The sequence below is a fragment of the Melanerpes formicivorus genome, unplaced genomic scaffold (genome assembly GCF_026170545.1).
Source record: "Melanerpes formicivorus ecotype bairdi unplaced genomic scaffold, bMelFor1.0.p_v2 SCAF_2, whole genome shotgun sequence".
NCBI lineage: Eukaryota > Metazoa > Chordata > Aves > Piciformes > Picidae > Melanerpes > Melanerpes formicivorus.
In genome coordinates, this window is record NW_027142354.1 from 12,584,864 (window position 1) to 12,595,438 (window position 10,575).

Sequence of the window (10,575 nt, forward strand, 5' to 3'; positions counted from 1 at the left end):
ATTTTAAGCCTTAAGAAAACAAAGATTGTAGCCAAGTAACACTGTGAAAATATCCATTAACTTTTAAAGGAATTTTGCAAGTACTGTAGGACCAAGTACAAAATAATGGAACAGGCTGCAAGTTGTTTGACACAATTTAACTAAGAATTTAGGAAGAAAACACATTTGCATAGCTTTGCAGAGATTTTAAGGTACGATGATCAGAGGGCTGGAGCACCTCTCCTATGAGGACAGACTGAAGGAGTTGGGGCTGTTCAGTCTGCAGAAGAGAAGGCTCCGAGGTGACCTAATTGTGGCCTTCCAGTATCTGAAGGGGGCCTACAGGAAGGCTGGGGAAGGACTTCTCAGGATATCAGGTAGTGATAGGACTAGGGGGAATGGAATGAAGCTGGAGGTGGGGGGACTCAGGCTAGATGTGAGGAGGAGGTTCTTCACCATGAGAGTGGTGAAACCCTGGAATGGGTTGTCCAGGGAGGTGGTTGGGGCCCCGTCCCTGGAGGTGTTTAAGACCAGGCTGGATGAGGCTCTGGCCAGGCTGATCTAGTGTGGGGTGTCCCTGCCCATGGCAGGGAGGTTGGAACTAGATGAACCTTGTGGTCCCTTCCAACCCTGAATGATACTATGTTACTATGACACTATGATACTCTGAGAGTTGTGACCCCTCCTAGTGATCAAACGAGACCCTCATATCACACAGCATCAAGATATCCAACTTTATGGTCACCAAATTCATAATTAGATCCTACCTTTACCAAAGTGCAGCAACTTTTATTGACTTAAAATAGGATAGGGAATTTGGTTGTAGTAGTCTATGAATGTCCAGCCAAAAATAACTATCTTTTTCCACTGAAAAACTATTTTATCTCAGCCAAATGCAGGGAAACCCCCCCCATAATCAGCTTCAGAAACTGTGTTAATGGGAAGAAATGGGAAGAAATGGGAAGAAATGAAAATTAGTCTACCTATATTGTAACACAAGACCATGAGTTGTAGCCAATTCTCTCTTCTACAATGTTAACAAAACAGTTTTAGCAATTCCACTCTCAAGATGAATCAGTTTTCAAAAGCATCAGAGAGGACTCCGTTAAACACTGTCAGCATGTGCAGGTGTCAGTTAACCAGGGGCCTGTATTGCTCTCCCTTTTATTTGGACAGAAGGAAATAAAACCACTTCCAAACCCCACACAAATTGACAAAATTTAAAGCAAATGAAGATGTATTTTCCAGCTAACTGAACTATTTTCTCTGCCTTTGAAAGACAAGGAACATGAAACTCCACATACTTTTAGGACTGTTGCGAACAGACTACGCTCAAATCACACTGAGCTGTGAAGACTGTTAATAGATTTTGCAAGTTAGCCTTTGTTGAATACTGACTTTGGTCTGAACTAAACAATTTTTATTCCATCTAAAAAGTGTCACTTCTTGTTGAAAGGAAGGGCAACATCAGTTATTATTTCATGCAATTAATTCTTGACACACTACACATTTTAGTTTAATGCAAATCACAAATACAAAATCCATAAACACAGAGACCAGATCATGTATCTTGTTTAAATGAAAGATAATATAAAACCAAAACAAACAAAACTCCCCACCAAAACCCACACTGTAGTAAGACTAATTCTGATAATCTCGATCCTGTCCTGTTGGATTTTTTTTCTTGTTTTTTAATATAAAGCTCCTTTCCACCTAAGTGGATACCACTCTGTGGGAAAACTACTTGTTAAATGTTATTTCAACGAAATGAGGCACTCTGCTCTACTAAATTATCGGAGATGATATCATACCCAACAACATGTAATTAGACTTTGTTTTTTCCCAGCTTTTAAAATTTCTTACTAGAAAGCAACCAGTATCACTTGATCCACTCGACCAAGCCCAGCAGAAGAAAATTCCAGGCAAATAATTATGGGTTGGGGATGATAATAATAATAATAATAATAATAATAATAATAATAATAATAATAATAATAATAATAACAACAAACAACCAGGTTGAAAGAGACCTTCAAGATCGCGTCCAACCCATCAACCAATCCAACCCACCTAAACAACTAAACCATGGCACCAAGCACCCCATCAAGTCTCCTCCTGAACACCTCCAATGATGGTGACTCTACCACCTCCCCGGGCAGCCCATTCCAATGGGCAATCACTCTCTCTGTATAGAACTTCTTCCCAATATCCAACCTAAACCTCCCCTGGCACAGCCTGAGACTGTGTCCTCTTGTTCTGGTACTGGCTGCCTGGGAGAAGAGACCAAGTTAGTCCAGTCAGGACAGCAGCAATACTAACCTCAATAGCCAAAAAACTCTAAACTTAACAATAAATTACAATTAAACTGCCTTTTTTTCCCCCATGACTGTTTCCTTATGAAAGTCAAACCCTACTTCACTGTATTACCTTTAAAGCATCACCTGACACTATAATTTCAATTCCCTTTAGCTCCTCTAGCTTTCACTTTTCTATTAAGCAGAACTATACATGCAAATTATCTGTTTTCCTCTGTATGGAATTTCCAATAAACCACTATCGAGAAAGGAAACTTCCTGTAGCAACCAAACCTTGAGCTCCTCCTGTATTACAGAAGAGCAATTAAAGTACACCTTCCAAAAAAACAGTGTACATGCCTTTTCCCCCCCTCGCCTTGGCAGCTGACATAAATCAGATTTCAGCCAAAGCTGAAGCAGTTTATTAAAATCTACTTAAGTTGCAATTAAGTAAATTTACATTTTTAGGAACAGAAATATTTTTAATGGTTTTTTTTGGTGTAGCCTGACATTTCTTGTATATTACAGTTGCATTTTTCAGTCTCCGTAAGCTTATTAGGGCAACACTGTAAATCACAAGAAAAATCAAAACAGTAAAACAACTTTCTGTTAAACACAAACTGAAGTGCAACAAAACAAACCCATGTGTGCATGAAGTGGCCATAACCCCTTAACAACTATATTATTATGTTACTTAGAGTGTCTATGTGATTTTTAGAAGTAACTTTTCTGTTGGGACCACATCTACACTGACAGAGATAGAATATGCATAAACAAGATCAGAAAATTTGATGTAATCACTATACAAACCACTCATGTCAGCATAAACATGTACAGGGTGGACACCAGCATTCTGTGATTCTGTGACAATTACATCTACTTTGGTACACTGTTTAAGAATACAACCATCTAGGTGGCACATTTTTTGGTAGGTTATGTCCTAACACCCCTATCCACAGAAAATGGAGGGGGGGGGGGGGAATAAACACCACCCCCCAAAGAAAAACACATCAATATGAAAAAGCAAAAGACAATATTCAGTTTCAAAAAACAGTAAAAGAGGCATGCCCAGAACAGAACAAGGAAATAGAGAAACACAAGCAACGTTACAACCATGAACAGTTGTGGTTCACACTCCACGGCTATTAGCCTGGCACACAGACCAGAGAGTGAGCGTTTTGCAGGTGTACAAAATGTCCCTGAAAGACAAATGAAAATAAGCACCCAGAATCCACAAAGCTTCCTCAGAACGAAAAGAAATTCATATGACTATTAATGATAGTGAGAAATTAATCACAGGACAACAACAAGAAAAAAAATGGACAAGAGACTTTTAATTTGACAGGCAAAGCTTGTATGTCTTCTGAGTATTTCACATTGGGGATTTGGAAATGCCTGCAACAGATAGCTTCCCTCACCCATACCCATAATCTCTCAGCCCTTTTCTGTGCGCACAACCTTTTGAGACAGACTACTGGGGACTACTACAAATGAGTGCTTAGGGTAAACCTACTTCCAGAGTTGAGTATATTCTTTAAATTCACTGATGATTTCCTGAGGCCCAAGTAGGGGCTCACTAGTTAATTATCATGGAAAAACTTCTAATACATCTATTTACAATATTTTACTGTCAGACCAGCACTTTTACAAGACCTAATTCCACTTGAATATGAAAAATATGGCCCAAATTAATCATTTTTTTTAATATTTCCTGCTGAAATAGAACAGTTGCTGCAAAGGCTTATAAAAAAAGTTTAAGTTCCAAAAGGAGAAACAAGACCATACAAAGCATCTATTTCCTATTAAACTGGCACAGCCAACTTGAAACTTTTGTTCTTTAATTAAATGTAACATCCAAAATTATCGATACTATTCTCCACTTTCCATCTAGTTGACGCTTCCCCTTGGCTGTTTCTTCACTTCTTCAGGAACTGCTAGATAGTTCCTTCTACTGAAGGAGAAAAAAAGAACATGAAGTAAATTATAGGAGAAAACCAAGGAACTTCAAAACTGCTATTTTAATCTGTAACACACTACTTCAAAGATGCTGCTTAAGAAATCTATTAAGAAAAAATAACCTGCCTCTTTAAATAAAAGAATTTTAAAGCAGTTTCTTCAAAACTTATCAGACCTTTTTCAAGTATCAAAGGTATGCAACCTCTGCACTGAACACTTCTGTGGAGCTCTAAAGAGTACTGGCAATTAACTCTTGGTGAAGACTTTTAGCCCGTAAGGTCTAATAATAATGCATTCCTCCTACTAAGAGGAACAATAATTTAACTGTCAGATTCCCCTCTTCTCAATGACTAAGGTAAGACAGAAAAAAACATTCTCTTCTCTTTACCTTGTGTGAAGGCCACTGATGTGAAGAACCAACTTTTGCAGGGCCTGATTTATGTTAGGACCTAAGACAGGCAGAGAAAGTTAGTACTCAGCTCTGGCAATTTACCTGGAATCAAGTGAGAACAACACAGAACTAGTACTTGCTGGGCTATACTTATAGAGCTGGATGGTTAACTATCAATAGAGCCAACCACAACTCATTACAAAGCCTCACCACACTCAAATTTGGGAGATGGTGTGCCATATTTCATAATACAAGTCACATAACTGTGACTTGTGCACTCTACAGTAATACTCTTAAACGGCAAGCATTTTTCTCTTTGATGGGCAAGCATTGCAGTATTTTGTTAGGTAAATCACTTCTGCCAGACACACAGCTCATCTATTCCCATCACCTTACCCAATGTGGTTAAATTTCAAAAGTAGGAACAGTAACTAGAATCAGAGAATGGTAGGGTTTGGAAGGCACCTCCACAGATCATGTCCAACCCCATCAAATCCAATTACCACTGCTGAAGACTAGAAAATGATGGGGAGAGGGACATGCAAAATAGAAGTAATTACTTTTGCTTTTGTTTAAACCAAATTTGCCTTAATTCTTAACAAAAAAAGGAAAAAAGTATCTGATAAATGAATAAGCAAGCAAGTTGGGCAAAATGCTCTACTATAAATGTCCTGTTTTTAAAACTTCCATCTTAGTTACAAACACAAGGACAAGTGTCCTAAGTGTACTCATGCAACTGGGTCCAGCCCATGGCATTAGAAATAGTTAAAAGTCAAAATAGAATGGCTTTGTAGGGTGCCACCACATAAACCAAACACGATACACTGCCAAACACTCAAGCAGACACATGTACCATTATTCAGCAAGGACCACATGAATGCATATGGCTTTCTGTTTTGTCTTCATAGTAACAAGAAGGTTTGTAAACAGATCTCACATATGAGGCAATCTAGTCACTTGAGAATCTAAAAATCTGCCTTTGTAAAGAAGCATTCTGCACTGTTGCCACACAACTGTACTTAGATACATAATTAAAAGTCCTCTACATCTGAGCTTTAGGACAAGTGCTGCTCAATTTTATTGTTATCCATAGCAACAATTTTTTAACATGTCACCTCAGCGAGGATGCACATAAATGCTATGCTCGGTAGCCATTGCAAAACGAAGTCAGCAAAACATTAAAAATTTGGATTACACTATCGACAAAAGTAACAACACCCTGACTTTGTACCATATCACTGCTACCTTTGCACAGCTGAAACCACAGCAACATTCATGTATTTACAGGTGACAGACTTGCATGAAAAAAGTCACCTCAGCCTAATCCAAAACACTATGGGTGTTTTTTTTAATGAGGCAAAGCAGGGAGTGGGGGGAGTGGGGAAAGAAAAGAAAAGAAAAGAAGAAAATTTCAGATAATCCACACATGAAGTTTCAGAAGTATGTCCTGACTGGAAGGATAAGGAAAGATTTAACACCTAACTGTAAATAAATATAACCCCCAGGTTACATGTATCTATACAAATATTTCCACATGCTGCAAGCTGAACTGGCAGAGTCTCTCCTATCTTTAAAAACAGATGCACTTTTTTAGCATGTCTGCATATCATTTCCACTATCAAAATACTGAGGATTCCACGCTGCGTCCTGGCAACATGCGGATCAAATTCTTCGGGCAGTCAGTGGTAACTCACAACAACAGAATTTAAAAACTGGGCCCGCTGAATTTGTACCTTGTCAGACCAGTAGTTCTTTTAATTTAGCAATTACTGTAATTAATCCATGTCCCCAGAGCTTCTAATGATGATCGGAGCCCCCTTGTGCTAGGAGCTGCACAAACATGGAACAGCAGGTACCGTCTGCACACACAGCTCCATGAAGCAACACAGACCTAGCGATTAATGCCTTGCTTCTGCCACCCTGACCACCTCATTCACTTCTTTCAGAACAATTCACAGTATTTTTTTTAAATATAGTAAAGAAACAAAAATAACACCTTTGACTAAGTAAGCATGTTTTCTGTATTATTTCATAAGGGACAAAACTAGACAGGTTTTATATTAAAGTTCACTTCATTTTAAAATGAGAGAAGGGAAATTGTTTAGCTGAATATTTCTGCTGATACTTATTAGTATTTCTACTAATTTCTATCGTAGAAAAAAATGGATTTATGGTATAAATTAAATAGAAAAAAAAAAATCACCTCAAAATAACGTTTGACCATTACTGCTAAGAAAAAAACAGAGAACTCTTTTTCTCGGAAATCAAGCTCGGAGGACTTTTATCGTTGTCCTGGGGCGAGCCCCGGCCGCCTGCCCGCAGAGACAAGGCATGTTGGCCGGCGCCCGACCGGCCGAGACCCCGGGCCAGGAGCGCTGAGGCGCTAGGCGCCTCCCGCGGTCGGGGCTCTTCAGGGCACCACCTAGAGCACAGACATCATCTTCTTCCCCTTCGCCTAAGGCTCCCTCTCACAGACGAGAGTCGTGACGCCTGCCAGCCTCCAGCGGGGAGATCGGAGGGGACTGCGGTGGTGCGGGGCATCACCCGGGCTAAGCCGGGGCTTTCCCCTCCCCGCTTACTCCCAACGGCGGGGACGCAGCAAGGTAGCCCGCGGTGTCCCTGCCTGCCTCCCGCCGCGGTGCCGGCGTGAGGTATCCTACGCGACAGGCGTGGACGTGCCGCTTACATAATCACCGCCGGCCGCACACGTACCCCGCGTTACATAAGGGACCGTGCCCCCGGCAGCCCCCGCGCCGTCGGCCCCCACCCGCCGCTGCCCTCACGGCAGCCCGGCAGGCGGGCGGCGGGGGGGGGAGAGGGAGGGCCCCGGCGGTGGCCCCGGCCGTGGCCCCGGCCGAGCCCTTCGTTAACCCCCTTCCTGTGGCGTTTACACGTCATGGAACATTCCCGGAACGGGCCAACGTCCCACCCACTTCAGGGAACAGTCACCGCGGCGCAGCGCGCACACGCACTCTCGCACACACGCGCACCCCGGCACGGCGGCGGGTCTCCCCGCACACATGCACACCCCCGTGACCGCCGGCCCCCTCGGCGCCCTACGCGAGGACCTGCTTCCAGCCAGAGCCACACCACCATCACCCCGCTACCCCCAGCGCCCTGCCCACCGCATCACCGGTCGGCCCCGGCTCCCCCCCCCACCCCCCCAGGGTGCCCCCCCTACAGAGCGCCGGAGGCCGCTGAGAGAGCCCCGGTGGGGCGGCCCCCCGCCAGTGCCTCTCCTCGGCGGTGACCAAGCCCATTCCCCGCCACAGGAGGGGATTACGCAAGGCTGCCTGCTCCTCATCTGCATACACTTACAAGCTGGGTATTCCCCACATTTCCTAACGGCGTGTCACCGACAAAGGCCTGTCCTCGGCCCCCTCCAGCGCCAGCTCCGAGGAAAGGGCCGCTGGTCGTGGTGCCCCGGGGACGGTGCTGGTGATTGCCAGCTCCCAGAGCCACCGCCACAGAGGTGACTTACCGGTCCGACGCTTTTACAGCCCCGCCGGCTTCCCCCGCCGGCGCCCTCCCCCGCCTGCATTTACCCCTGCAGCCCCATGGCCGGGGGTCGCCCGGCGGCGGCGCCGACAGTTGCTCGAGCGGCACTTGGAGCGCTGGCTTCAGACTCCCCGCTCGACAAGCACCCCCTCCGCCGCGAGTCGAAAACCGGCCCCGCGGCGCCCTACACCCGGGCCCCGCCACCGGAGTGACCCCCCGGCAGCCGCCCCCAGCCGGCGGCTCGGCGCGGCTGTCAGCTGGTGCCGGTGACAGGGTACAAGCGGCGGAGCAAGAGACGGGCAAGGAGTGGGGGGGCTGCCCGCAGCAGCCGCTGCTGCTCACCTGGAAAGTCACCGAGGAGGAAGGAGGGAAGCCCTCCCGGTGCCCTTGCTGTTGTTGTTGCTGATCCCGCCGGGCGCTCTTGTTGCTTCTTGGCTAAGGGCTTGTCTGGAGTGAGGTGGCTCGCGGTGCTTCTTTATATAAAGACAGAGATATTCCAGCGGCCAAGGGGCGCCCGTTTCACGCATTTATCTTAAGGCAGGTCATTTCTCTCCCTCTTTTTGGAAAGGCTCATCACCATCACCCTGACAGTGGCGAAGGGGCTGGTGTTGCACGGGGGAGAGGCGGAGGCCCGGAGCCGCAGCCCGCCCCGGCCGAGGCGGGAGGGCGCGCTCCGCGCTGCAGGCAGCTCTGCCGGGCTATTCCTGGCACCACTTCCCAGAACAGAACTTACAGGGCGGCGAGCGCGGAGCGAGCGCGGGTAGCGCGCCGCCCGTGACGTCACCGGGTCCCCCCGCGCGCCGGCGGGGAGCGATCGGGGCGCGACCGGCAGCGACCGGCCGCGGGGCGATGGGCGCTGCCCGCCCGCGTTGCGTGTCTGTGTATGCGTATGTGTGCGAGGCGGCGTGGGGAGAGGGGAGAGGTGCGCTGCCGTACAGCCGGGGAGGGGAGGGAGGAGGCAGGGCTTCAGAGGGCGAAGCCGCGGCCTCTCCCCGCCGGCGGAGATCGCCGCTCCCCTCCCCCTCGCCGCTTAGGGAACTCCCAGGAGAGCCAGTCTCGACTTGCCGCTCACAAGCCGCGCGTCGTCCCGGCCCTGAGAATTTCCTCCGAGGACGCGGGATCCTCCTGCCAACCCCCCACCCTCAACCCCTCCCTCCGCTTCCTTTTTTTTTTTTTTTTCCCCTCCCCCGGCCCCTCCGCCCCCTCGCTCTTCCCTGGTCAAGATCACGTTATCTGTCAGGCAGAACAATACCACGTCGGGGCTCCCCGTGCCGGCCGCTGTCCGCGCCTGCACAGCCCGCCTGCCCGCGGCGCCCACTCAGCGCCAGCTAGGCGCCCCCGAAACTGCCCCTGGCTCACCACTTGGTACATGGCCCTTTAAAAGTGGCCGTGCAGCACACCGGCACAGCCGGGCTTTCCGCCGACCCGCAGGGCAGGGAGTCCGCCTGCGGTCAGCCGCCCCGGGGCTCTGCCGCATTCACAGGCAATTATTTTAACAGCATCTCGCCGCCAGCGTCGCGGCGAACCGCCTTCCCTGAGGGCGGGCGGGTGGTGCCAGGGGCGCCCGGGGCGGCCGCCACTTCATGCCGGCTAACGGCTACCCCGGGGCTCGCGCCCCCACTTCTCCCCGCCGCCGCTCACGGGGCCGCCCGCAGCCAATGAGCGTCCGCAACGTCCAGTAGCGGGGCGGGGCCGGGCTAGGCCGGTGTCGGGGCCGGTGTCCCGCACAGCCTCCCCTTCCCGGCCCCGCAGCCGACTTGCCTCCGGCGTAGGGGCGCTGCAGCGGGAATGCCCTCTCCGCGAGGCGAGGTGTCGCTGGCGCCTCCTGGGAGCATCCCACCGCATCCTCACGCCTGCGAACCCACCGCTGCTGTCAGCCGTAGCTGAAGCAGGACCCGGCGCCGGTACTGCTCGCAACGGCTCTAAGTTAGCTAAACCACGGCGAGGTTATGGGAAAAAGCGTTTGTCTGCCTGAAATTTGCCATGGCAGCTCGAAGATTAATATTCACCTGCCTGATTCCCTCTTCGAGACGCTTCGGGGGTCCCTTATCGACTTCGCCTGGGTTGGCTTCGCAATGGTACAGGGGCGAGCTCGTCTCTGCGAAGCAGGACTTCACTTAATTTTAAGAGCCAAGTAATTTCGTTTTGGGGAAGCCACTGAACTGCATTTGAAGGCTACTGTAAGGTGATGCCAAGTCGCAGTGCTGGCACCATGACATAAGAAGTCATACTAGCTCCTGAGATTATTACCCTGGTTCACATCAAGAAAACAATCTTAGCCTTGTGGATGAAAACGAAAGAGTGTACACATAAATCCTGAAAGCAGTAATTCTTAGGCAGATAGCAAGGCAAAGTACTTCACTATTTTAGTAGTTAAGAATTTTAAGTCCTTCCTGCATCTTTTAGGGAATGCTAACAATTCAGTGCTTGGGGTTGGCAAGATAGAGGCACAGAACC

The 10,575-nt window shown here is 48.2% G+C and overlaps 1 protein-coding gene across 2 annotated transcripts in view; it reads right to left on the bottom strand.

Annotated features, from left to right (window-relative positions):
* The window catches only part of HIVEP2 (HIVEP zinc finger 2), a 152,700-nt gene extending 143,461 nt beyond the window's left edge, over positions 1 to 9,239 (bottom strand). For both annotated transcript variants that reach the window (XM_068150833.1, XM_068150816.1), the window contains exon 1: positions 8,461 to 9,239. The gene's annotated coding sequence lies outside the window, so the exon portion shown is untranslated. The remainder of the gene's footprint in view (positions 1 to 8,460) is intronic.
* Between the last annotated feature and the right edge of the window lie 1,336 nt (positions 9,240 to 10,575).